This window comes from Giraffa tippelskirchi, chromosome 8 (assembly GCF_054371585.1).
Source record: "Giraffa tippelskirchi isolate mGirTip1 chromosome 8, T2T-mGirTip1v1.2.pri, whole genome shotgun sequence".
Classification (NCBI taxonomy): Eukaryota; Metazoa; Chordata; class Mammalia; order Artiodactyla; family Giraffidae; genus Giraffa; species Giraffa tippelskirchi.
In genome coordinates this window covers 35,489,609-35,513,246 of record NC_137282.1, presented here as the reverse complement: position 1 = coordinate 35,513,246, position 23,638 = coordinate 35,489,609, and the positions used below count along the sequence as shown (strand labels likewise).

At 39.8% G+C, this 23,638-nt stretch overlaps 1 protein-coding gene and 1 long non-coding RNA gene across 2 annotated transcripts in view; one reads left to right on the top strand and one right to left on the bottom strand.

Annotated features, from left to right (window-relative positions):
• Positions 1-638: 638 nt before the first annotated feature.
• On the top strand, positions 639-22,916 carry LOC145518184 (uncharacterized). The gene is made up of 3 exons (XR_014062727.1): positions 639-678; positions 2,164-2,352; positions 20,063-22,916. It is a non-coding gene; the product is annotated as an uncharacterized LOC145518184 (long non-coding RNA).
• The window catches only part of VEGFC (vascular endothelial growth factor C), a 78,866-nt gene continuing 77,896 nt past the window's right edge, over positions 22,669-23,638 (bottom strand). Inside the window, exon 8 of the mRNA XM_081521999.1 lies at positions 22,669-22,753. The gene's annotated coding sequence lies outside the window, so the exon portion shown is untranslated. The remainder of the gene's footprint in view (positions 22,754-23,638) is intronic.

Below are 23,638 nucleotides of genomic sequence, written 5' to 3'. Positions count from 1 at the left end.
TGCAGTCCAAGGGACTCTTAAGGGTTTTCCCCAACACCACAGCTCAAAAGCATCAATTCTTGAGAGTTCAGCCTTCTTTATAGTCCAAATATCACATCCATACATGACCACTGGAAAAGCCATAGCTTTGACTATATATACCTTTGTCAGCAAAGTAACATCTCTGCTTTTTAATATGCTGTCTAGTTCTGTCATAGCTTTTCTTCCGAGTATCAAGGATCTTTTAATTTTGTGGCTGCAGTCACCATCTGCAGTGACTTTTGAGCCCAGGAAAATAAAGTCTGTCACTGTTTCCATTGTTTCCCCATCTATTTGCCATGAAGTGATGGGACCAGATGCCACGATCTTCATTTTCTGAACGTTGAGTTTTAAGCCAACTTTTTCACTTTCCTCTTTCACCTTCATCAAGACACTCTTTAATTCCTCTTCACTTTCTGTCATAAGGGTGGTCTCATCTGCATATCTGAGTTATTGATATTTCTCCTGGTAATGTTGATTCTGGCTTGTGGTTCATCCATCCTGCCTTTTCTCGTGATGTACTCTTCATATAAGTTAAATAAGCAGGATGACAGTATACAGCCTTGATGTACTTTTTTCCCAGTTTAGAACCAGTCCATTGTTACATGTCCAGTTCTAACTGTTGGTTCTTGACCTGCATACGGGTTTCTCAGGAGGCAGGTAGGGTGGTCTGGTATTCCCATCTCTTGAAGAATTTTCCACAGTTTGTTGTCATTCACACAAAGGCTTTAGTGTAGTCAATGAAGCAGAAGTAAGGAGGGTAAGGAAGAAAAACGATATAACATGTAACATGTAATCATACTATATTCTTCCTTAGAGACTTGCCTGTTTCTGTGTGTGCACGTGTGTGCTCAGTCATGTCCGACTCTGAGGCCCTATAGACTGTAGCCCGCCAGGCTTCTCTGTTCATGGAATCATCCCAGCAAGAATACTGGAGTGGGTTGCCATTTCCTCTTCCAGGGAATCTTCCTGACCCAGGGATCAAACCTCTGTCTCTTGTGGCTCCTGCACTGGCAGGCAGGTTCTTTACCGCTGAGCCACCTGGGAAGCCCATATCTGTTTTTCTCTAGACGCTATGGAAACCGCCTCACTTACATAGGAGTTAGTTTCTATACTCTCGGTTTTCCTTAATCAAGTCTTTGTTAGGTAGACTAGGTATAAAAAACTAGTAAAACTTCCAGCTTAACTTTTTAATTGACAAAGCATTTGTGACTGTTACTTTGGATTACTAGTGATTTGGAAATTGAAATACAGCTCTCAGACCAGCAGGTCTTATGTAGCTTGAGTTCTTTTACTGGACTGGCCAACGGAAAGGAATGAGCAAAGAATCGAAGAGAATTTAGACAAAACATCTAAATAGGAAAATAATTTGCATTTATCTCTTAAAAGCTGATGTTAAATTTTATCTTAACATATGTGAATCCTCAATCATTTATTTATTCATAATCATAACTCTAATATTTTAATTCACCTACATTTCCATAAGTTAGAAAGTTTCCAAAAATTAAAAAAAAAAACTAAGTGGGAAATCACATTTTAGTTTTCCTCAGTAATCTACTTCCAAAATCCCTTCAGCTTTTTTTTTTTTTTTTTTTCCTTTCCAAACTCCAATGATAGAAACCAGCTCGTGCTTCCAAATTTCTGGAATAGTTGCAGATGAGTCACTATAAATGCCAACTTTCTGGTCTGGTCTAATATGATTTTGGTGGTAGTTTTTCATAGCTGGTGTTTTTGAAACCATTTATAGGAGAAATGTAGCTTTTTTTGCCTTTTTTTTTTTTTTTTTTGAGAAAACTGCACTCAAGCAAGGCATGTTTCTCTAAGCTTTTTTTTTTTTTCAGTATCTGTGGAAAAAAAAACCAACCTAGAAACATCTGTTTTCCTTCAAATCTCTGTGACTTCCTATGTCCATTCCTTAGTTATTACCAACAACTCAGTGTAAAGTGGGTGATTTCTCTAGGATGCTCTGTACAGAAAAACAGGAATAAATAAACTTAGGAAGGTAATATTTCTGAACCCATAAGATATGCACTTTGGATTGGCAAGTAGTTCTCCGTTCTTAAACCAAATTGTGATCTAGGTTAACTTGCTATTTGAATTTGTTTGGCTCCTATCTCGTTTCAACAGAATCTCCATGCATTTTAGGGTAGAAAATTTTGGAAGAGGTGAGAATGACCCTGAAGGTAGCATTATGGCCCCTGGGTTTGTGTATGCCTTGGGGCTTGCTCTGCAATAGGAGATGACTCTTCTGGAATTTTCCAGATCCTGCCATTAACATATTTAGTAATCCTGGAGAAGCTACTTAAATCATTCTCTTAATTTCATCAACAAAATGTGAGTAAGTAGACTTATCTACATCATTTAAATTTTCTGAACTGTGACAAATATAGGAATTAGTAACTTACTTGGTGGCTCAGATGGTAAAGAATCTGCTTGCCAAGCAGGAGACCCGGGTTCGATCCCTATGTCAGGAAGATACCTGGTGAAGGAACGGCCACCCACTCCAGTATTCTTGCCTGAAGAATCACATGGACAGAGGAGCCTGGTTGGCTCCAGTCCATGGGGTTGCAAAGAGTCAGACACAACTGAGTGAAAACACTTTATGATTAAAACCAGAATCTACTTCCCCCCAAAATAAGATTGTTCTGTAAGTATATTCATAGCTCACGTGTAGTTTTATAGAAGGGCAGACAGAGCTTGGGGATTTCTTTTTTTTTTTTTAATTTATTTATTAATTTTTTTAAATAAATTTATTTATTTTAGTTGGGGGCTAATTACTTTACAATATTGTAATAGTTTTTGCCATACATTGACATGAATCAGCCATGGGTTTACATGTGTTCCCCTTCCTGGACCCCCCACCCACCTCCCTCCCCATCCCATCCCTCTGGGTCATCCCATTGCCCCAGCCCTGAGCCCTTGTCTCATGCATCGAACATGGAATGGTGTTCTGTTTCACATATGATAATATACATGTTTCAATGCTATTCTCCCAGAATGTCCCACCCTCACCTTCTCCCTCAGAGTCCATAAAATTGTTCTATGCATCTGTGTCTCTTATTCTGTCTCGCATATAGGGTTATTGTTACCATCTTTCAAATTCCATATATATGCATTAGTATACTGTATTGTTGTTTTTCTTTCTGGCTTACTTCACTCTGTATAATGGGCTCCAGTTTCATCCATCTCAGTAGTACCGATTCAAATGTATTTTTTTTAATGGCTGAGTAATATTCCATTGTGTATATGTACCACAGCTTCTTTATCCATTCGTCTGCTGATGGACATCTAGGTTGCTTCCATGTCCTGGCTATTTCTTTTGAGTGCTCGTTAGGGAAAAAGCATAGGATGAGATCCATTTTACACTTATCAGCTCACTTAATTCTCACACAAACCCTATGGAATATGTAGCATTTCCTTCTCCCCCCCCCCCAAATGGAGTGTGATAAATGGATACATCTGCCACTGCAGAGTTGGTCAGAGACAGAAGTTGAACTCAAAGTATGCTTTGTGATTCTGAAACTCAGAGCCTGTTGACAGGCCACAGCGCCTAAGAGCTGAAATTGATCATTGTATAGGGAGGGCTGAAAGTCACTTTGAGACCTCTTCCTTTTTTCAGCAATGTGGTTCCACTGATGTTAGGATGACTAATCAGTTCACCTGGAGATAGGGAGAGGGTGAAGGTGGCTGAATAGTCACATAAACTTTCTAAACTTCTCCAACTGGTTGTAGAAGAGAAAGTCACAGTGATTCTCAGCATGAGAAAGATGCTGTGTGAGGGGAGTTCGCCACCCCTTAGAGGACAGTCCTCTAGAAGGAAGCAAATGCTGCTAGCAACATGAACAGGCTTAGAAGCCGATTCTTCCCCAGGAGCCACGATGGAGTCCAGCCCAGCCAGCCTCAGGCACCCAACCTGTGGGACTCTGGACAGGGGACTCAGCCCCTCTGGACTTCTGGCCTTTGGAGTGTAAGTTAATAAGTGGGTGTTGTTTGAAGCTGTTTGCATTCTGGTAATTTGTCTTGCAGTAACAGAGACCCAGTGTATTGAGTAAATGGTCCAATTCCCACTTTCTGCACTTGGTGACATGCTAGCATCACTCTCGATACAATTCTTCATTATGAACCTGGCTACCTCCTTGGATAACTGCATCCATTTGTTATTATTCCTTAGGATAAGGAGACTTGCTCACCTGGAAATCTTGTTCCCCTTAATCTGAGCAGGTAAATGTGTGTCAAATCAGAACAATACACTGATTCTGTTGCCTTTTAAAATGTTGTTTATAAAGAGGATATAGTTCGGTCTAAGACCTTGTATTTCTTACGCACGAACACTGCACCATGTTTGCAACAAGAGATGCGAAGACCTAGTCAGTAGTAGCACGCTGTCTGCAAAGGGCATCCATGTGTTTGTGAAGGAAACAAATTATCACAGAAAAAGCATCTTGTGTGCTGTTAGGAATTAAAAATGCTGTGAGTCCACTGGAATATCTGGCAACTTTGCTATGAAGTCTTGTTTTCATTAAAATGGTTTCTTTGATAGTTTAAGATTCCTTTCCATTCTCCCCTCTCCCCGCCTCCAATCCTCTCTCTTAAAAATCACTGGTATTTTGGCAAATCAGGCAGACTGAAAAACAAACTTGCTTAACATCTTGCCAAGCATCTCTCTAATAATGACACAGAAACATATTGAAGGGCATGCCTCCTCCGTGCCGCTGTTGTGCACGTGTTTGGTTTTCGCATGTTAATCATGAACTGTGTATATTACATGGAGCACTAATGGCCTCATTTATCCATTTCCAGGGCCTTTGTGTGTCACAAAAGCCCGATTGCTGATGTTGCTGAGGCATGTAAACAAACTCAGTTGTAGTAGTAATATTTGTTTACCTCTCCGCATTACTTTAGTCACTTCTGCCATGATTTTGTCCTCTTTGATCTATTCTTCTTTTGGTTGCTGTGTAATAAAATATCCGTATTTATTACTGTGAAACTGCAATAGTTGTATTATGGCCACTGATTCTACCGGTCAGGAATTCAGACGGGGCATAGCAGGGATGGCTTGTGACTGCCACATAATGTTTGGGGCCTCCGCTGAGGGAGTTTCAAATATCTGAGGTACAGAGTCATCTGGAGGGTTCCTCACTCACATGTCTGGTGTCTGGCCTGGGGTGACTCAAAGGCTGGACTCAGCTGGGACTCTTGATGAGGGGCATCCACTTGCGCCTCCTCCATGCGGGGTGGGAGACACACGGCACAGTGGGGAGGCTCTGGGGGAGGACACCACAGAGGCAGAGTCCAGAGAGTGAGTCTCAAATGACCTGGACCACCAGAGAAGCTGGGTGAATGACCCAGCCTCGAGGTCAGGTGGCCGCACCTGCCCTGCACTCGATGGACTGAAACCAGCACAAGCCTGTGCAGACTGAAGGAAGAAGAATAGGTTGCACTTCTGTTTTCCTTTTCTCTGTTGACTTGGCTTAGTTATGCACGTGGAATCTTTAGTTGTGGCATGTGGGGTCTAGTGCCAGCCTGGGATGGGACCTGGGTCCCTGTGTTGGGAGTTTGGAGTCTTAGCCATTGGACCACTAGGGACGTACTTAGACTGCATTTCTTTATGGGAGAGTCACAAAGCACATTTCAGAAGCACATTCTGTGTGGGATACATTTGGTGCCCATCTTCAGGAAATAGAATATGCCAAATTCACCGTCAGGCTACAAGAGTTCAAATCTCACAGTCTGCAAAATACAGTCACTCTCTTCTGAGACTCCAAAAGCCTCACTCTATTTTGGCTTCTATCTCAGGCTCAAGCTCCAGATTCTTGTTGTCTAAATCAGGCGACAGGTAGATAAGACACCTTGGATGCAATTCCTCAAGTGTGGTTTCTCTCAATCTGATCTGAGAGCAAGAGAGTCAGGTTATCTGACTCCAGAGAGCAAACATGTGATGGTTAAACAGACTTAGGATAACACTGATAGACTCGCCTATTCAAAAACAGAATCTCCTGTCCACAGCAATTCTGAAATCCAGCAGGACCGTGTTACCGGTTCTTTGATGAAGGCTCAGACCCACAACCTGGGATGATGTGAATTTAAATCGCCTGGGAGATGCTCTCTGAGGCTTTTGGATCCATCCTGGGCCCTTCCTTCCTCTCCCAGGACATTCTTCTTTTTCATACGCTGTAGCCCACATTTATAGCTGAGCAGATTTTTATTTATTTTGTTTTTATCCTGTATTTTGTCTGTAGGAGTTTGGGGAGTCAAAGACTCTTCATTTTGTAGTATCTCGGTTGCTTTCAGTGTCAGTGAACACATTTCCTTAACACCCTTGTGGGTTGGTTATATGTCAACTTACGAACCTAACCCTTTAGACAAAAATCTATATTCACACACCTCTTATAAATAAGCCCATTTCTGCATTGGGCCACTTGTGCAACTTCTGCGGAATTCTTAAGACTTAAAAAAAAAAAAAAAAATCCTACTTTTCCCTGTAATGGAGGCAGACCTTGAAGAGCGCTAGGAAGCTGTTTGCGCATCTGAATGTGGGCAGATCATGAGCGTAAATCTTCCTGAGGCCTTCATGAAGGCTTCCCAGTCATACCTAAAGTTTCATCTCGACATCGTGACTCTGTGACAGTCTTTTTCTGTTAGCTCTCTGTGTTTGATATGTGAACCGAAGATCCTTTCTTTTTTAAGGTTTTTCTGCCGTATATTGCTTCCCCACGGTCTGTATAGTTGCTCTTGAAAACCGAATATAGTTAGTTTTTCAGGTCATTGCTTTGCTGTCACCTTCTACCACAACCAGCCAGAGAAGCCACGGGCACTAGCTCCTCTTTTAAAGCCTTGTTCCCCAGCTTGCTGAGTTCGTCAGTGTTTTCCTGATTTCCCCCAGGACGGTTTCCTTTCTTCCAGCTTCCAGCAATCTCCCCAGTTGCTTTCGGCCTTCATGGATTGTCTGAAGGCCACCTGCATTCCTACGACTGTGCTAACAAAGTACCACAAATGGAGTATTTAAAACAACAGAGATCCATTCTCTCACGGTTCTGGAGAACCAATCTAAAATTGGATTTTACTGGCAAAACCAAGGTGTCAGTGGGGCTTAGTTCCCTCTGAAATCTCTCGTGGAGAACCTCCTCTTTGGCTCTCTATCTTCTGTGGTCCTGCCTGCCTCACTCGCATCTCTGCCTCTGGCTTCACACGGCCTCCTCTCTGCGTCCAGCCTCCCTCCGCCTCCCTCCTATAGGACACTATGATAGCCCTGGATAAGCTGTAAATGCCCCATCACAAGATCTTCCATCTTTTCTTCTGCAAGATTAAACAAGGTTATGTTGACAGGTGTCTCCTCAAGAATGAGGATGTGGGTGTCTCTTGGTGCTCCTTTTTTAGTTTACCACAGGCTTTTCAGACTTCTTGGAGAAGGCGATGGCAACCCACTCCAGTACTCTTGCCTGGAAAATCCCATGGATGGAGGAGCCTGGCGGGCTACAGTCCATGGGGTTGCAAAGAGTCGGATACCAACAGAGTGACTTCACTTTCACTTTAGTGTTGGTTTTTGACAGTGTTTCATTTCATGGTATCCAGTTCTATTTAAATTACTATTATTGACTAAACATAGCACCTAGGACTCTGCACCTCACCCCCCCCAAAAAAATTCCCAAGAGACGCCTTATTTCTGCTCCATGGTATCTGGGGCCTCTGCTGGGGTTGGTCAGAAGGACTGCCATTTGGAATCAGGAGTGTGTCTGCCGCTGGGCTGGACGCAGTGAAGGCGGGCTCAGCGGGGAAGCGGACTGATCACACGTGCGTGGCTTCTCCGTGTCGCTCAGGCTTCCCCCAGTGTGAGAGCCCTGAGGAGCTGTTCAGCTCACTGTGCTCCACTGATTTCAACACAGTCACGGCCCATCCAAGCAGAAGCGGGTGGGACCCTCAACGGGGGCGATCGCACAGCATGGTATGGAGCACGTGAGAGGAGAGAGATCCCTGCGGCCATCTGTGAAAAAGGCACACAGGTCAAAATAAGAAATAGCAAGTACTGACTACACAGGTTATATTATTAACTCAAGTTTAAACTCACCTACTCCATGGCTAAGAAGACACACATCCACACACACACCGTTTGTCAAATCTTGAATCATTGTCTCATCAATTCCTTATGAAACAAAGATCTGAGGAATAGCTTGGTGCTGCCACATAGAAATGTGTGAGGGCTGAGCATTCATAAGAGGGTGACTTGAAAAGCCACTGAGGAACAAAAAGGAAATATTTTAAAAATACCTGAGTCATAAGTACTTTTTATTTTTTGTCTCAATAATTCTCTGGAAGCTGGACTGTTTGGGAGGCCGAAACAACTCCCCAGGATGCCTGGAAGAATTCCTCCCACATCATTTATTCCTCCGGGTCAACTTTTTGATGACTTTGATGAGTAGAATTATTTCAACCTGGTGTTTTTCAATTGCAACTTTTAGAGAGGGTTTGGATAGTGTCCTCTGTCTTTATTTCCCCTGTGAGTAGTTGCTGGCGGAGAGAAGAGGGGCTTCTTCCATCACTTGGCATATTGTTTCTCTTTGCAAATAGGAAGGAATACTCTTATCATGGAATCAAACTAGAACAAAGCTGACAACCACTCTGATAACAGAGTGAAAATTATGATACTGTGAAAACTATTATATATGGAATTGAAGAAAAAAATACAGAGTGGGAAATATTGGGAACAGCTATTCTCAGAATTTCCAAATGCAAAGCTTTACACTCTCTGAAGACTTAGATTAAATTTTTCATTTCATAGGAAGCTGGCCTCAAGCTTTTGCGCTTGTCACACCTTTATTTCCGCTGGCATCGCTCTCCCAGCAGGTCATGTGGTTGTTTCACCTGTGTGCTTTCTTCATGCAGCCAGTCTCTCTCTCAGCATCTTGGTTTGTTTTCTTCTGTTGACATGTCTGAGTATCCTGATAGCCCTAGTTCCGCTGGGTGGTATGTGACCCTCAAAACGCTGTTCATGTACTTTGCGGCCAAAATGCCATGGAGCTGAAATGGAACATAGTTTTTCATGATTTATAACAGCATGGGAGGAAGATTAGATCTCTCACATAATTATTTTGGATTTGGCAGGTTCTTGAACTGGTTTTAAAATGATTAGAAGAAAAAAAAAGCCCCTTTTGAGCAAAATACTGCTTTGTCATCTTGATTTTAGAGTGTTCTTGCACTCAAAGTAGGTAAATGTGTGGAAATGTAAAAAGGTATCCATATTTCTGAGCTTCAAGAAATTGCCTCATTTTTTTTTTTTTTCCATTTCTATGGCACATCATTGGTAGGTAGGAAGTTGTCTGTTTCTATAAAAACACCTGGAGGAATTCTACCTTCCCTGGACTCAAGAAAGATTCAGCTTTTTTTTTTTTGTTTTAACTTTGGGTCAGATCAGTAATGTGGGCCTCAGACAGACTTCCCCACAGGCATCCACAGAGCCCAGAAATCCAGGCTATTCTCCACACACTCTGTTTTTCAGTATTTGTCTCCAAAGTAGGATGCTACTCTCCAATTTCATGAGTAGCTAAGTGAGAACCCCACCCCTCCACCATTTCTCTCTGCCAGAATGTCCAAAGAGCCAAAGCCTTAATTCCATTCTATTTCACGTAGACCACTATGTTTTTAGTTCAGTAGAGGCAAAGAACTTGGAGTTAGAAACAGTCAGAGAAGAGTGATTTTAGATCAATTTTGCAGCTAAGTCTTAGAGAAAAAAAAAATCTGACCCTTCAATCTTGGAAATAGAAAGTTATAAAATATGCAAAATATTGCTCAGCAAAAGGCACTAACCTATTGGTATTACAGAATCTCCACATAAAGGATAGCAGTCTAATTCCTGCTGAAAGCAATTCCGAATTAGAGATTAAAACTGGAATTTTGTTGGCTTTTCAAAACCTAATAAGTAAGGGGCAATCAATTATTTCATATAAATTCCATGATATGGAAAATACTCAATCCAGAGACCTTTGCATTTCAATAAAGTTCTTTTTAGCTTTTTTTAAAAATGAGGCACCTGTTACATCCTAGGCATTACACTAGGTATTTTACAAAATTAAAAAAAAAATTTCTTCCAATTCCTAACATTTTAGTTATAATTGTTCCCATTTTGAGATTTCCCAATTAAACAACTCAGTAGACAAAACTGCAAGAGAGGACAATCACCTCTGAAGATTGAATTCTTTGACTGGAAGATCAAGTGCAAAAATATTTCAAGACCCAGAAGAAAAAAAAATATTAAAAAGTTGAAAATCATGATAGAAAAGATAAGGACTTGAAAGGATAAATTTATGGAGCCAAACATGTGACTAATAGGAATTGTAAAGAAGAAAATGTAAAATGGTGAAAATACAATAAATAAACAATATTGCGTTAAATTATCTGTAATTCTGAAACTAACTTGTCACTCCACTGATAAAAGATGCTGCACATCCATGCAAGATATTTGCACCTTCCAAAGAAGAATGGTATCCACTCTCTTTTTCCAATAGGTGAACTTTATTATATTTCTTCTGTGGCTTGAGCTGATATTCAGTTGTGAGAATTTCATTTCTAGCTGATTCAGAATCTGTTACATGCAATAGTTCTTCTATCAAGCAATGTACTGAAAATGTGAAACATTTCAATGAAATCCATCCTTTAGTCAAACAGCTGAGATTTTCTTTTTAGATATTATCTCAAAAGTTAACTTATTGAGTTTACTTGGCTATGGAGGAAACATTACAGAGAATATGCAGTTACATGGAAATGTGTGGTTTAATATAAATAGACCTTTGTGACACTAAATCTCATGAGACCGTGGGGGCTGAAAGTTATTATTCTAGAAAAGCAGGCTTGGTCAGGCTGCACACAGGAAAGAACAAGTCAGCCAGGAAGATGTGAGGATTGACAATCTGGAAATATCCTTGCTGGGCCTGACAGGACACAGGATGGAAGAGGTGCTCTCGGAAATACTGAAGTGACATTTCATCTGCAATAAACTTATAGACAGAATGAATGATTAGATTCCTTTGGTGTAAAGGAAAAATTGGCAAATTGCACTAAATATTTTTAAATTGAATAGATAAATTAACCTTTGAATATTTCAGTTTATAGGACAAGCATAAAAATGAAATAATGGTTAGAGATTCATTAAAAATTGTATCTGAAATCAAGCTTGTCTGCTCAAGACTACTTTAAGCAATGGCGCCCCAGCAAAAGGACGCGCTCTGAGGTGGCTGCTTCTGAATTTTTCTCAGAAGGTGAAAATACAAAAAGAGGAAGACAGGAGGGCAAGAGAGAAAATTAAAATTTGAGGTGATTTGTGCTAAGTTTCTTCCTTTCAAACATGACCATTGTTTACAACATTATGTGAAGAAAAACACATGTCAGTCTACCAGGTATAATGTTTCAAATTTACTCTGTTACCTACAACTTATCTGACCTCTGTTTGGAAAAGGTAAATTCACTGTTACTGGAAAAACCATTTCATGGTTCAGAGAGGTCAGAGGTTACATTCCTGTTCCTTTATTATTTTTTATCCAGAGTAGCATTAGCTTTTAACAGGCATCACTCAGCTTTTAAGCAGGCACATTATTTTGAAGTCTCCTAGGTTTGAAAAGCTTAGAGCTGCCACGTAGGAGTCCAGGTGAGAGAGTAGGGGTGCATGACATAAAAGACTTGGCGACTAGAGGTTTCAGAGAAAGTAAACATGTTAATCCAGAGCATGCTCCGGGCACTAGTAAGTCACCAGAAAGGTATAAAGTGAGAAAATACAGAAAGGCCACTAGCACTTTCAAATTTAAAATGTTAGTTTTATGTTCTCTGTTTACAGGTGCTTGACTTGATGTTTTTGTTTGTATTTCCTTAGGGGCAATCTTTTTGAAGACTGAAAGAGTAATTATTTGAAGCTTCATAGTCCATAGTTTGAAAGCTTTTAATCATACAAGTGTCTATTTTAGTTATAAAACGAATGGCTTTTCTCAATTTTATGGAATTATATGATCTAAACTTCGTCATCTCCTCACTGTGAACTACTCCATGAAATGAATGAATGTTTATTCAGTGTTTCCAATTAAAAACCATAACATAGGGAAAAATTGTTATGAATTATAAAAAAACTGAATGCTTTGGAAAGGCTCAGCCAAGGAGAGTCAGTAAAAAAACAAGGTGTCCATTTAGTCTGGGAATGCCAACAACTGTCAATGTTTAGGGCAAATGTAACAGAGGAATTTTTTTTTCAGATTGGTTTGCAAGTGACCTTCTCAATTCCTTTTAATGAAATAAAAACTGCAAAACATACAAAGCATTTAAGGATTTGTATATAAAGCTGATATCCAACTCCAAAGACAAGGTCTTGTTTCTACACCAAATACCTAGTGAATCCGTGTACATGCATATAAAAAATAAAATTATATTTAAGGCACAATTATATTATATTTAGTTATCCTCATTTTAACTTTGTACGTTAGCCAACCAACAACTATGAGTTATGATTATCTATGGTCAGATCCTTCCCTTCCAATAGATTTCAACCTTGAGGTACAAATTACACCACAAGCAGAATCTAAAAAAATCTTCCTATTTTAATGTCTTTAATTTGTATAATAAAAATTAAGCACTTCACGCATTCCATACCTATTGCTAAAGTTAATACCAGGGAGGGTGTGTAACTTGACAAAAAAGTCTCCGTTGAGATTCTGTTAACATTTTCATCCAGTGAAGTGAAATTCATTCAGTTGTGTCTGACTCTTTGCGACCCCATAGACTATACAGTCCATGGAATTCTGCAGGCCAGAATACTACCGCCTTTCCCTTCTCCAGGGGATCTTCTAAACCCAGGGATTGAACCCAGGTCTCCCTCATTGCAGGCGGATTCTTTACCAGCTGAGCCATGAGGGAAGCCCTTTTCATCCAGAGGGTGCCATTTTTCTCACTCTAACTCTTCTCCCGCTCAAATTATTTTTTGCTTTAGCATTGAGGTTTTATATATTTATCTAAAGATTGACAACCCAAAATGCCATTAGAGGGGACGAAGTAATATTACACATTTCTTAGGAGAACATGTGTTCACAAGGATTCCTTGACTGTTCCCTGGTTGGTGATGACAAGTGCTGGTACCAGTCCTGTAACCATCTCTGAGCGTCCCTCCCTCCCTCCCATTCAGAAGTTGTAAGGCCATCTCCAAGTTCAAGTGTGCTCATCCTCAGCATGACAAGAAGACAGATTGTAAGATGTGACTTCTTCCAATAATCGTGTTCCATAAACATGGCCTGAAGAGGCAGTGGGACTTGGGGTCTAAGTATCACCTGTCCTCTCGGAGTCCATCACTCCTCTCAACTTTATAATATAGTTCCTATGAAGACCACTAATGAATGACACATGATAGGTAGTGTCTGGGAAGAAGTTACCCCAACTAGAGGGTTGAGTAGTTAGATTTTTTTAAAAGCTGGTGATGGGCCCAGTCTTTTGCCTTCTGAGATAACACAGGCAGGTGGACCTAAGTAAAATAGAAAGTCATGCTGTAATTCCTCCACAGAGTGACAGCTGGTTTGAGAGGTTGCCAACGCACCAGGTAGCTCTCTTCCATCTTGATGCTAATTTTGTCCATCTTTATACATCCTTCTGAGATTATAATTTCCAAGAAATGCCAGTGAGGGAGGTTGTGGGATGACTGATAGTAGGTCTTAGGAGACAGAATCCCTGTGCGTTTTAGGAACTAAGAAAATTAGGCAAAAGAAGAGAAAGAAGGAACACTTGTTGTACCTAACAGAGATTAAAAATGTTTCGGGCTAAAATTTCACAGCACTGATGAAAGAATCAAAAACAAGTGGGTAAAAAAGTAGACAGCCTTGGAAGCAACCAAGAGTACACAAGAAAACAATACAAGGACTTCCCTGGCAATCCAGTGGTTAAGACACTGTGCTTTCAATGCAGGCGGTTGGGTTCCATCCCTGGTTGGGGAACTAGGCTCCCACATGCTGCATGAGACAGCCAAAAAATAAATAAATAAATGACAGATACATAGAATAAGAACACATACACACACACTCATTCACTCCACCTGAGGAAATAATTATTCAAAAATATCAGTAGGGGAGTTGACTAAATAATTGGGGCAAAAGTTAAATTAAGCCATACAGTAAAATAAGTTTCTGATGATTTAAAAAATTAAATTTTGCAAATGCTACCATTAAGGAACCATTTAGTTTTTTATAGGACTTTCTTTTTCCTGAGATGAAATAATTAACATTTTATGTCACAGATTCTATGGCAAATTTATTTGTAAGATGGTTTTCTCCTTTGAATAGTTTCATTTCCTTATACAGATATTCTACAGCTCTAGGGATTTTATATCTTAGGAACAAAGGAGGTCCAATGAAATTATCATTGAGATTACAATTCGAAGAAGCATCTGATTGCTTGACCAGAACCGTCAAATGCCTTTCCTGTAAAACCATGGAAGGAAAAGAGACTTGAAGTTAGACTTGCCTGTAGCGGGTTTCCCCTCTCTGAGAAGAAGTACTGACCTAGTTCATGTCCCAGGTTCATTGTTGTAGATGTTCCTTAGTGATACCATTTTCTCCATCATTTTCCTAATCCTGAAATATCTTCTGACTACTGTAAAGGGAAGGAGGCTTAACATAAATGAAATGAAAAGAGCAGATGGAAAAACGGTTTGACTCCATAATATTTTTGTACAGAGAGACAACATAAACTCCATGACCAGGCCAACAGCAAGCAGGAAGAGATATACATGAAGAAGTAGAAACATCAAAATTTAAATAGTATTACTCTTTAGACTCTACACATGGACATCACCAGATGGTCAACACCAAAATCAGACTGATTATATTCTTTGCAACCAAAGATGGAGAAGCTCTATACAATCAGCAAAAACAAGACCGGGAGCAGACTGTGGCTCAGATCATGAACTCCTTATTGCCAAATTCAGACTTAAATTGAAGAAACTAGGGAAAACCACTAGACCATTCAGGTATGACCTAAATCAAATCCCTTATGAGTATACAGTGGAAGTGAGAAATAGATTTAAGGGACTAGACCTGATAGACAAAGTGCCTGATAAACTATGGATGGAGGTTCATGACATTGTACAGGAGACAAGGATCAAGACCATCTCCATGGAAAAGAAATGCAAAAAAGCAAAATGGCTGTCTGAGGATTCCTTACAAATAGCTAGGAAAAGAAGAGAAGCAAAAAGCAAAGGAGAAAAGGAAAGATATTCCCATCTGAATGCAGAGTTCCAAAGAACAGCAAGGAGAGATAAGAAAGCCTTCCTCAGTGATCAATGCAAAGAAATAGAGGAAAAAACAGAATGGGAAAGACTAGAGATCTCTTCAAGAAAATTAGAGATGCCAAGGGAATATTTCATGCAAAGATGGGCTCGACAAAGGACAGAAATGGTATGGACCTAACAGAAGCAGAAGATATTAAGAAGAGGTGACAAGAATACACAGAAGAATTGTACAAAAAAGATCTTCACGACCCAGATAATCATGATGGTGTGGTCACTCACCTAGAGCCAGATATCCTGGAATGTGAAGTCAAGTGGGCCTTAGGAAGCATCACTACAAACAAAGCTAGTGGAGGTGATGGAATTCCAGTTGAGCTATTTCAAATCCTCAAAGATGATGCTGTGGAAGTGCTGCACTCGATATGCCAGCAAATTTGGAAAACTCAGCAATGGCCACAGGACTGGAAAAGGTCAGTTTTCGTTCCAATCCCAAAGAAAGGCAATGCCAAAGAATGCTAAAACTACTGCACAATTGCACTCATCTCACACGCTAGTAAAGTAATGTTAAAAATTCTCCAAGCCAGGCTTCAGCAATACGTGAACCGTGAACTTCCAGATGTTCAAGCTGGTTTTAGAAAAGGCAGAGGAACCAGAGATCAAATTGCCAACATCTGCTGGATCATCGAAAAGCAAGAGAGTTCCAGAAAAACATCAATTTCTGCTTTATTGACTATGCCAAAGCCTTTGACTGTGTGGATCACAATAAACTGTTGAAAATTCTGAAAGAGATGGGAATACTAGACCATCTGACCTGTCTCTTGAGAAACCTGTATGCAGGTCAGGAAGCAACAGTTAGAACTGGACATGGAACAACAGACTGGTTCCAAATAGCAAAAGGAGTACCTCAAGGCTGTATATTGTCACCCTGCTTATTTAACTTCTATGCAGAGTACATCATGAGAAACGCTGGGCTGGAAGAAGCACAAGCTGGAATCAAGATTGCCGGGATAAATATCAATAACCTCAGATATGCAGATGACACCACCCTTATGGCAGAAAGTGAAGAAGAACTAAAGAGCCTCTTGATGAAAGTGAAAGAAGAGAGTGAAAAAGTTGGCTTAAGGCTCAACGTTCAGAAAACTAAGATGATAGCAATCTGGTCCCATCACTTCATTGGAAATAGATGGGGAAACAGTGGAAACAGTATCAGACTTTATTTTTGGGGGCTCCAAAATCACTGCAGATGGTGATTGCAGCCATGAAATTAAAAGACGCTTACTCCTTGGAAGGAAGGTTATGACCAACCTAGATAGCATATTTAAAAGCAGAGACATTACTTTGCCAACAAACGTCCGTCTAGTCAAGCCTATGGTTTTTCCAATAGTCACGGATAGATGTGAGAGTTGGACTGTGAAGAAAGCTGAGCGCCAAAGAATTGATGCTTTTGACTGTGGTGTTGGAGAAGACTCTTGAGAGTCCCTTGGACTGCAAGGAGATCCAACCAGTCCATCCTAAAGGAGATGAGTCCTGAGTGTTCACTAGAAGGACTGATGTTGAAGCTGAAACTCCAATACTTTGGCCACCTGATGCGAAGAGTTGACTCATTGGAAAAGACCCTAACGCTGGGAAGGATTGGGGGCAGGAGGAGAAGGGGACGACAGAGGATGAGATGGTTGGATGGCATCACCGACTCAATGGACATGGGTGAACTCCGGGAGTTGGTGATGGACAGGGATGCCTGGCGTGCTGCGATTCATGTGGTCGCAAAGAGTCGGACACGACTGAGTGACTGAACTGAACTCTTTAAATGTTCATACAATTTGATAAGTAGAGCAACCTGATAAAAACTGATGAAGACTGAAGAGAATTGTCACAGAGAAATTATTTGTTAACATAGGAAAGTATATCCCATCTCACCATTACCCAGCCACCTTCAAACTTTGAAATATTATCTGCAAGTTTTTGTGGTTGTCTAATCAAAATTTTTTAGATGAGTGTTTTATTTCAAGACCAGGTTAGTTCCCTGATGTGTGCAGACTGAGTCATTATAGAATAGTTTTATATGGCTACAGTAAAATAAAAGTATCATCCAAAAGTTGAATCTTATTGACAACATTTAAGTTTTCTGAGGATTTGCAGTATTGAATACATGGAGGATGATCTATATTTTTTATTAACATTATGGTAGAGTCCTATTTTACCTTTTAATTTGCCTACTAGTATTTTAAAATTATATATCACACACTCTTTTTGGTCTGGTGAGCTTTATAGTTTTATTTTAAAATTATTATCTCCCTTCCTCCAAGCTCTCATAATTCTACACTTTAACCTTTCACCCTTTTCAGCAAACTATGCTTTCAACAAATTTGATTGAGACTTCTGTTGTTCATCTTTTAGAAAAGGTACTTGGGATTTCCATAGATCTCTATAAACTTATTTTCTTTTGAGGAAGGAAAGAGTAAAAAAAATTCCAATCTGCTAGAAATGGATGAGAAATCCCAATATAGCTATTTCTGAGTTATGGATCTTTTTTCTCCAACAACTGCTTAATAGTTACATCCAATCTTATAAGCAAGTTATACATTAAGGACACAGTTTTGTCTCCTTTGTTCAGTTTAAAGGACAGGAATATTATGCATTTCTCAGTGACATTTTCCAGATCTTGTTCCCTTTAACAATGCAGTAAGAATTCTCTAGTTAATGTTTGTGAAGTGCTGATTTAAACTGAATTTCTAAGGTTTATGACTAAGGTTGTTGTTGTTCACTCACTAAGTCATGCCTAACTGTTTGCGACCCCATGGACTGCAGCACTTCAGGTTCCTCTGTCACCCACTATCGCCCAGAGTTTGCTCAGTTTCATGACCATTGAATTGATGATGCTGTCTAACTATCTCATCCTCTGCTTCCCCCTTCTCCTTTTGCCTTCAATCTGTCCCAGCATCAGGGTCTTTTCCAGTGAGTCAACTCTTCGCATCAGGTGGCCAAAGAATTGTAGCTTCAGCATCAGTCCTTCCAATGAATATTCAGGGTTGATTTCCCTTAGGATTGGCTGGTTTGATCTCTTTGCAGTCCAAGGGACTCTGTAGAGTCTTCTCCAGCACTCCAATTTGAAAGCCTCTGATTCTTTGGTGCTCAGCCTTCTTTATGGTCCAATTCTCATATCTGTACATGACTAACAGGAAAACCATAGCTTTGACCATGTGGACCTTTGTTGGCAAAGTGATGTCTCTGCTTTTTAACACGCTGTCTAGGTTTGTCATAGCTTTTCTTCCAAGGAGCAGACAACTTTTAATTTCATGTCTGCAGTCATGGTCTGGAGTGACTTTGGAGCCCAAGAAAATAAAATCTCTGTAACTGCTTCCACTTTTCCCCTTCTATTTGCTATGAAGTGATATGACTGGATGTCATGATCTTAGTTTTTTAATGTTGAGTTTCAAGCCAGTTTTTTCATTCTCCTTTCACTAAAGTGCATTTTATTAAAAATGAAGGAAATTCCTATCTCAATGATACGAGAAATGCTTAATCAAGTAGACAAAGTATAAAATTTATTTCCAATGTAATGTCATTAATATTCAGATGACTTTGAATTATTTCTTCTCATTTGTTTCCTTTTTCTTTCTATCTGTATGTTTTACAAAAACTCCCATATTTTTAAATAAAAAGTGACCGTTTCCCAGAACATTTATCTTGATCTCTCAAAGCTAGCCTCCAGTAAACTCTTTTACATATTAAAGAGTGAAGAGTTGGAATTGATATATTTAAAGTACAAAGTTTAATAACCTAATTTGACAAAATATATGATTGAATTCTGTATTACAACATTCTTTTGTCATAGTCACAAGTGGTGATAAATTCAGATCCTAAAATTTTATACTTGGCTGAATCTTGACATTCTCCCAAGTTTTTGCTCTCTCGAAACTTTGCTGCAATTTTAAAATAAGGTTGAATTCTGGATATTTTAATACTGGTTAAAAAGAGAATTTGACATTGGAAACTACCAAAGACTATATAAATTACTTATTGAGGGCTTACTGTGCTATTCTAAACACAAACATATCGGACAATTTTGCAACCAACTGCAACCAAGGAATGAAAGAATTTCCCTTTGAAATCAACAAGAGTGGCTTTGATTCTTGGTCACCCATTGACTCCCAATGCTGAGTGCGATCATCAGCTTGTGTCTTGTTTGGAAACACCTTTTCTAGATTTGCCACAGTTATCTCCAGATTTCATCTCACAAATTAAGAATGCATGGTGATTCCTGAAAGCAGCACACAGTTGCTCAGAACAAGCCCATTACAATACAAGGTATCTTGACGTTATCAACTACAGAGGCAGGTCAATTTAAGACCCAAGTTGGGAGCAAAATCCAGCTTATTTCATTATTTTTACTTACACCTCAGTGAGGCTATTTTTCACAAACTCTCTCGGGTTGAGTTTCAGGGGTAGCTTGAGTGTTCTTGAATTAGTTATTTTCTCTGCCGATCTCCTTTGCTCTCACACCAGCTCCCAACACTATTAAGGCACTCTATGTGCCTTGAAATAAATTTCTTTGATGTCAAAATGTTTGATTCACATCCAACTTTTTCTTGCCAATTAAAATTTTCAAGAGAGGCTGCTATGGGCTGCACTGTGTCCCCTCCAGATTCCTATGTCAAAATCCTAAGCCCCAGTGTGATTACATCAGAAAATAGGGCTGTGAGGGAGGAAATCAGGGTTAAATGAGACCCTAAGGCTGGAGTTCTGATGTGCTTGGTTTGGTGTCCTTATGTGAAGAGACCAGAGAGTTCATGCCTTCCACAGGTGCCCAGAGGAAAGACCACAGAGGAATACAGGGAGGACACAGAGTGGCAGTTAGGAGCGAGGGAGAGATTTCACCAGGAACCAACTCTGCTGGCCCCTTCATCTTGGACTTCTAGCCTCCAGAATGGTGAGAAATAACTTTCTGTTGTTTAAGCCACCTAGCCTGTGGTATTCTGTTATGGGAGCTGACCAGATTAAGAGAGGGCAAAGTGTAAAAAATGAGCTGAGTTCATGCCAGCCTTCTGACAAAAATTGAGCATGTCAGAGGAGGGATGCTCCATATTTTTGTTTACAAAGTCCTTGGTACAACAACTCTTCATAAGGTAAGAGAGAATCAGGCATGTGGATTTGGTCAAAGAATAATGCCGCATGGTTGAAGGTGTGTGTGTGTGGCGGGGGGCATTAATTATAAATCCAACCCGGGGATGCTCCAGCCTAGCTCACGTTGATTCATGCTTTGGTCAAAGGCTGTCCAATAGGTGTAATTATTTTAAAAACCTGAATGAAAGCCTACCTAGTTTTTCTCATAAGTTCTCTCTTGTAAGCTTTATTCAAGCTGGGGCACTTTGCAGGGGTGTTACGAACACTTTTCCTCTCCTGATAAGAGCACAGTGACCTTGCTTGGTGTCAGCAATCCGTTGGTTCTCTGATCAGGAAGAGGGTATTCAGAGCTACAGGGTTTTGACCAAAACTTTGGCCACAGCTCCTCCTCTGGAAGGTGATGTCTTTTGCCGAGAGCAAGAGGTTGTTAAAGTAATTCAAGAAGGTAAATGTCATATTTCAGAGCAGTAATTTGAAGAAAGAATTTGCAAGGACTTTTATTAAAATTAAAATTCCCTCCCCCAAATGTCTTGACATAAAACAGATAGAAGCAGAGCTGCTTTGTGCAATGAGGCCTGGGGGTCTGGTGTCCAGCCTACGACTTTGGGGAGCACACACTGATTGCCACCGTAGAAGTGAGAAAAACGTTACACTAATGATCACTTGCCCTGTGCTTTCATATGGACTCAAGAGAACTCTGCAACCTCTAGGACCTCCTCAGCTCCTTGAAGCTCTGAGTACCCCCAGCACAGGGGATGTGGGTCCTTGACAGGGGTCACAAAGCTTGTCATTTCCTCACACAGCACAAACCTATCATGTAACTTGTTATGAAAAAATCACGATGGAATTCTCATGTGATAGGACATTATGTGCAAAACCATCTGCTTTAAATCCAGAGATGAAGAGATTCTTTCTGTTTCTTCACTGTCTTCTTGAAAGCAAATTCACCATGATATGATTGCTGGTGAATGATGTGACTTTCAGCATCCATGCCCATAAACAGAGATGGAAGTTATTTCCAGCCAAATGTATTTTTTTTCTTAATTAAAAAACTTCAGGGAAGCCCCATTCCTCTGATTAGTGACTCATTAAGAGGAACTATTAATCTTTAAGAAAATCACAACAAAATTCTCACGTGATCTTCTGAAATGTTTCATGTAAGAAATTGTAAATGCAAATGTCTCTTATACTACCATTCTAATTCTTAAACCTCAACTACTTTAGATAATTTAAAGCATCATTTTTCCTGATTTCTTCATATCAAAGGGGATCACACATGGAGACTCTGGAAATTTTCTGTCAACTGTTGGAAAAGTAAATATCTCAAAAACAAAACAAAACAAAACCAAGCAACTTTCACAAGACAGCAAAAATTGAGATTTCCTGTGCACTGCTTCTAAACCTCAGAGGCACACACACTGTATTTCATCCAGGCAAGGCTGTTGAAGCAGAAATTGACTTCTGACAGTGTTTCTGTCTGGGATTCTGATGATAGGATTTGGTCAGGAACTGGGCCTGTAGCGTCAGGATCTAGCATCTACATGTTCGTAAGTCCAGAAGTCAAAACACTTGGTGCTGCCCATGGACCGTCTACAGAGACAACGATCGTCTCACTAATCACAGGCGTGGTGCTTCCCTGAAGTTCCTAAAATTGTTCTTACCTCCCCTCTGAAGGCAGTTTAGTACAGTGTTTGTAACTCTAAAGTTCGACATCATGCACAATTTCATTCAACTTACTACTTTCACAGATTAAGAGGCTGAGACTCATATTTTGGTGATTTGCTCAAGGACAAAGCAGAAAATCAGGATTAAAAACCTGGCTCACCATTCCCAGTCCAGTGCTCTTTCTGTTATAGTACGACATTTTTTTTTTTTTCTTTAAAGCAATGGGTTGTTGGCTATAGAATGAAGAAAAAAGAGCATGTGAAACTTTGTTTTTTTTTTTCAAACCATCAATCTCTACTTATTAGTACATGTCCATAAGTTAACAGATAGCTATTCTCTGCCTAAAAAATAGCCAATATCTTAAGAATTCAAACACAAACAGATAAAGCAGTACTTACTTTATAACATACGTGCCATGGACTTCCCTAAGCAGTTTTCTGGGTGGACTCTATGCTTCTTTAGGATACAAACATTGCATTTATTCACAACTTTCTACAGTTCATCTAAGAGATCAGACACATCAACACACTCAGTGGAGGGAAATACTATTTTTATGTTCTTCTCATTTTCAGTTCAAAAGGTAAAATCCATAAAAAGCATCCTTTGAAAAATCTGCTATTGGGAGCTCAAGCCTTGGGGGATGGCATAGAAATGTAGATGAAGTGGAGTCAGGGAGCTTGGTTCAGTTCTTTGCCCCAGCACTTCCTGGGAAGGTGAATATAGAAATTCGATTACTTAAGGAGATGCGTAAACTTTATCAAAATACCAAAACAAGTGCTGCAATTTGACCTCCCTCACCTGTTGAATCTCCTTCTCTCTCTCTCACTGAGTAAAATTCCTGCTGAGCAGGGTGCCCCTGGAGGAAGCCTGGACCGTGTGGTCAGTGAGTGATTTTCTCCCTTCTCTTAAGGAAGTGCAGACAGGGTGTACCACTAATGCTCACTTCTGCTTTGAGCAGTATGGAGATAGAGGACAGAGTTGATTTGCAGAAATCCTAGTAATGGAATCTGTTTCCCTCAAGAAGTTAGCAAATGTCAAAAGGTCAGAACCTCCTTCTAAAAAAAAAAATATCTAGAAGCTACATCTTTTAACTGCTCACCAAGATACTTTGTTCTGTGTCTTCCAAACAGAGTATATACAGTGTTAGGTTTCTAGACATGAAATTCTGTTTATAAACTTCCCAAGATTTGGATATAGTAATTGTTGCTGCAAGCTTCCAGTGTTCACTCATCTTTATTCTTAAGAGTTGACTGAGTGGTAGTTGGGAGACTCTTGTAGAATTTACAAACATCTTCACTGTATATTTTAGCTTCTTACTGAATACTGTTTGCTAATATTAATATTTTAAATGACTGTTTAGCTTGATCTCTAGTCCACTTAACCATCGCCACAAAATCTCAATTATTATAATGTAATGAAGTGAGATTTTTATGGTCTACATAAAATTGTTTGCAAGAATCTCTGGCAAAGTATTGTCCTGTTGATGTTGTTTTTGCTTTTCATCAAAATTATTACATCTCCAGGGACAAATTAAATGTTATTTTTTCTGGCATGCCTTATGCTTTATATTTTGGTATAGTGATATTTTCT